Here is a 5,460-nt window from a genome sequence, read left to right on the forward strand (position 1 = left end):
CACCCGCTACAACTACCACATAAAAACATAGCATAACATACCGTCAGACATATCTGGGTGCCCAACCTACCCTGTCGGTATTTCTCAACTGGGTCCGGGGACTAGTCCCCCTCTTACCATTATCACATAATATCATAGAATACTAGCACATAAAGCATAACTGATAGTGGCATACCAGATAATTATGACAAAGACAATCATCCCTACTATACTCTTACTAGTGGGCCGACATTGGTGCCTTCGACCCACTTCTATTGGAAGGTAACTCACCTCAATGTTGTGAAGTAGTTGAACTGTCCTCGGTGCTAGGATCAACTCCTCTCAAACTCCTACACATAACAATCTCCTTTAATTACCCTTCCATACTCATAACCCTTTTAAGGGTCAACTCATGTCAAAGTCAAATTCAAGGTCGACACCCTGGTCAAGGTCAACCTTTGGTCAAAGTCAACATATGGTTGACTCAACTCGTCGAGTTGGTCCATCAACTCGACGAGTTCCATAATCCATAAAACCCTGAAGTTCCGCTCCTACTCGTCGAGTTCTTCCTTATAACATAGTCGGGACCTTATACCCCCAAATCACCGAGTTCCTCCTTGAACGTGTCGAGTTCTCCTGCATACAGAGTCGGGACACTTTGTTCATAACTCGTCAAGTTCCTACTTGGACTCGTCGAGTTCTTTAATCTTCAAGCCCAAAACCTTTCCAACTCGCTGAGTCATCTCCTAGACTCAAAGAGTTTACTCAGTAACAGAAAAGGTTAGGGGACCACGACCCAACTTACCGAGTCGTATGAACAACTCGTCGAGTTCCCCATAACCTAAATCTATACAATCATTTTTATTCGAGCTTAATGCATTCAAAACATAGATCTGGTTCTCCAGGGTCGATATATCACATAAAGTTTCTAACTCTATGCACATGCATGGGTTATTTAGCTAAATAATCCCAAAAAGTGGCTCATATTGATGCATGGACTCCAATGGCCAAAAAGCTGGCACCTTTATGCCATGGAGTCCCTCAAAGACTCTGGATCTAAAGTTACAACCCCAAAACATGCTTGCATCCATGAATGGTTCCATATTATGCTCCATATGGCTCTAAACTACCCCATGAAGAGATCTAGTAAACAAACGACAAGGTAGAGACTTTATACCTCAAATGAACTGGAAATGAAGTTCTTCTTCTGGATCCAAGGCTCCTTCCTTCAACCAAGCACTTCTAGCTTCCACCCCTTCAAGAAAATACCAAAGAATCGTTTCTTTTTCACTCACACACACTCACAAAGCTCAAGATCCCGAATTAGGGTTTGCTGGACTATGGGAGGCGATGAGGGAAGCCACAATGGGGGTATTAAGGTCTTTAAATAGGGTGCAAACTCTGAAAATTTGGGGTTCACCTTGGCAGCCCTACTCGTTGAGTCGAGGCGTCTCGACTCGTTGTGTAGACTTCAAGTCCCGCATCTGAAAATCCCATTCCTACTTGACGAGTTTGGGGCCTCCAACTCGTCGAGTCCCTATGCAAAAACAAATAATTCTTTATTAAAATACATACCAGGAACCGGGCGTTACAGTGGATTCAGAACCACCTTAGAGACTATGGAATTAACATGAAGATAATTCCTCTCTATTATGATTCCCAAAGTGTTATAAGAATTTTCCACAATCTAGTGCAACACTCAAAGACAAAGCATATTGCACTAAGATATCACTTCATAAAGGATCATGTTGAGGATGGTAATGTTGAAGGTCATTTTGTTAGATCCTAATATTAGTTGTATGACATCTTCACAAAGGCCTTACCTGAAGCTATGTTAAATCGGATTTTACAAGGGGGAGGAATGATTGAAGCTGACTCAGTTTTGAAATCCTCTTCATAATCGGAATTTACTGTTTACGTTCCAAATGGTTTTGAGCTTCGGAATGTTTCAGAATTCATTTTTCTAATTCTGATTGTTTCCAAGCTTCGGAATGGTTCGGAGTCTACTGTTCATCCTAGTTTCAGAATGCTTTTTATCCTTCATGCATTATGTCCATTCCGATTAGTTCCAAAGTTCGAAATGCTTCATATTCTATTCTTCATCCTCATCTCGGAACAATGTATATCCTTTATATATTAAGTCTCTTCCGACTGGTTCCGAGCTTCATAATGATTCAGAAGTTACACTTCATTTTAGTTTCTAAATTCTTTTGTCTTAGTTATTTTTCTTTATTTCTGTTTTATCTTTTTCAGAAAATCGAAAATCATAAAAAAAATTCTTCATTTCTGTTTTATTTTTTTAGAACATCAAAGTTCATCAAAAATATTTTTCTTTTATTTCGATTTCATTTTCTTTAGAAAATTCAAAAATTGCAAAAATACATTATTTGTTTCTGTATTTTCTTTTCAAAAATCAAAAACACCAAGAACATGTTATTGTCATTCTTTTCTCAAGAAAATTTTCTCCGTTATCCTAATTCAGAATGAAGGGGCAGGTATGATTCCAAAACTATGTACCGACGTAGCGTCCCTAGAATCATGTTGTTGCATGTTGACCCAAACCACTTAGACTCTATGTTTGAAGCCTTAATGAAACCTTTATTCTGATCATTTCTTCCCAATCGGGCCATGAAATCACATAAGTCATCGAGCTACCTTACTCTTCTCACATTGAGTTAAGAGTTTCTTGCTTGCTCATTCATTTATAGTAGAGGTACAATATCTTCTTTGGAACCAATCTATAGAATTTCTCCATCATTTTTGCATTCATACACATAACCCTCGAGACTCTCAGATATTATCACTGAAGTTTATGGTTACACAACCTCTGCGTTCATGATCTTAAAATTGTTATCACCACGATTTTGAGTGAGACCCAAAATCCGAAACCTACTTCTAAATTGACGACGAACAACTAATTTTTCTAGATATTTTCACCAATGAATTGACGCATAAAACCTTTTTGGTTGTACCATTCTTAGCTTAAAATCTCAATTTTCTTTTTGAGTGATCTTAATGAAATGCTCTGAACCTAAGACATTTCTTCCTAATAAGATCCAGTTTTTACCTTTTTTTTTTTTTTTTTTTTTTTTTTTTTTTTTTAATATTTTCATCATATCCAGCCACTTAAAGCATATCCACAACTTACTTTTTCTTATGGCTACACTGGTCAAACAAGTACTTCTTTCAGATCTTTGGACTTACGTCAAGTTTTGAAATATAGTTGAAGCATAAGCCACCCTTAAAGCCTATTAAAAGAAGCCTATCACAGTTTCTTAATAAACCGGTGATCGTAATTCAACGAGATACCACAAAAGCACTTCAGAGTCTCTCTTGATTGAGAAGGAAGAGATCATTGCCCGGGATCCATCTGATATTCATGTCAATCTTGTTTGACATCAAAGAATCCCTAAAATTAGATTTGCCTCATTTATTTATCTTTGGCACACTCTTACACAAAAATTCTTGTGATTTTTCAAAGTCTGGTTCTAATTCCGAATGGTTACTTTCATTCTGAGAACAAATCATGATATCTAAGATGATGAATTGTATGATGATTCTGAATGTACCAATACCGAAAAGAAGGTTTCTTAGAGACGAAAGAACAAATCAGGCATGACTTTTGAATTCCTTGACAACATTCGTATCAGTTACAACAACGTCTAACACATGTGATGATCTATCACAATTTTACAGGCTAACTTTTCGATGTACATGAATGTGGTACGACGGTTTTCTCTCTCCACTCATCACTGACCATATAAAAGGTTTTCGACGGTTCACTTTCTCTCACTACAAACACAATTCTCAAACTTTCAAAGCAAAAACCCTTAAAAGCTCTCTATTGTTCATCATCTTCTTCAACACTTCAATGGCAGGTTCATTTAATTACATCTCATTCGCTAACCAATCAGCTTCTGTCATCATGCTCGCTGTAAATCACGGTCAAAACATGATCATCGATCTTGATTCCCCGCGCTACAATGAAGTTCTCAGGCTGATAATCGAATGTATTAAGTTTTTGCCACTGGCACAGGTGTTAACAATGGCAGAATCTGTTCCATTGGTTCATTTATCCAAGGCTTACTCCTCTACAATCTACAGTAAAGTAGAAGATGTTATTCACTTTGAGGCCGCTTCACACAAGACCTCAATCACCAACCCCACTTTAGCAAACTTCTATTGATGTTTTCTATAATAATATCTTTTATTTTAAAGCATTACCTTGTGATGGTGTGTATGAAGCTGTATCTGTTGTAGATAACTTAGGAAATAATGTTTTGTGTATTGATTCTACTAATCATAATAACTTGGATAAAGCATCATTATGGCATTGTCGTCTTGGACATATAAGCAAGAAACGCATAGGCCAACTCCAAAAGGATGGAGTCTTGGAGTCGTTTGACCTAAAGTCAGATGATAGTTGCGAATCATGCTTACTTGGAAAAATGACAAAGTCACCCTTCACAGGCTCGTGTGAGAGGGGTGAAGGTTTGTTGGATCTTGTACACACGGATGTGTGTGTACCATTCAAACATGCCACAAGGGATGCTAATCGTTATTATTTGACTTTTACTGATGATTACAGTAGATATGGATATGTCTACTTAATCAAGCATAAGTCAGAGACTTTCGAGAGGTTTCAGGAATTTAAACAGGAAGTCGAGAATCAATTGGGCAGGAACATTAAGATGCTTCGATCCGATCGAGGAGGTGAGTATCTTAGTTCAGAGTTCCTCGACTTTCTTAGGGAATGTGGGATTGTCTCACAATTGACACCTCCCAGGACACCACAGTTGAATGGTGTGGCTGAGAGGCGTAATCGAACCTTGTTGGACATGGTTCGTTCCATGATGAGTCGAGCTACGCTACCAATCTCATTCTGGGGGTATGCCTTAGAGACTGCCGCCCATATTCTTAATCTTGTCCCTACAAAGAAAGTTGCCAAAACTCCTCACGAGATGTGGACTGGTAAAGTACCTAAGCTAGACCAGATCAAGATTTGGGGTTGCGAGGCTTTCGTGAGACGCGAGACTCATGATAAGCTCGAACCTCGAAGCGAGAGGTGTATTTTCATCGGCTACCCACAACAATCCTTTGGTTACCTCTTCTACAGACCTAGTGATAATGTGGTCTTTGTAGCAAGAAGAGGAGTTTTTCGAGAGAGAGAATTTATAAGCCAAGGAAACAGTGGGAGGCAAATTGACCTTGAAGAAATTCAAGAGTCAAGTGGTGAAGGAACTTTAAACCCTAGCCCTCAACTTGAGGAGGAAACTCCTGTTGAGCCAGCTGATGTGCCTGTACCTCTTAGGCGTTCCACGAGAGTTAGGAATGCACCTGAGCATTATTATGGATTTCATATTACTGTGGAAGGTGAGACACTTATTAGTGATGAGACACTAGTAGGTCTGGATGTACCTAACAGCTACACGGAAGCCATGGAAGGCCCTGAGGCTGCTAAATGGAAGGAGGCCATGGATA

Source organism: Lactuca serriola, chromosome 2 (genome assembly GCF_051521515.1).
Source record: "Lactuca serriola cultivar US96UC23 chromosome 2, Lser_US96UC23_V15, whole genome shotgun sequence".
In the NCBI taxonomy this organism is placed as follows: Eukaryota; Viridiplantae; Streptophyta; class Magnoliopsida; order Asterales; family Asteraceae; genus Lactuca; species Lactuca serriola.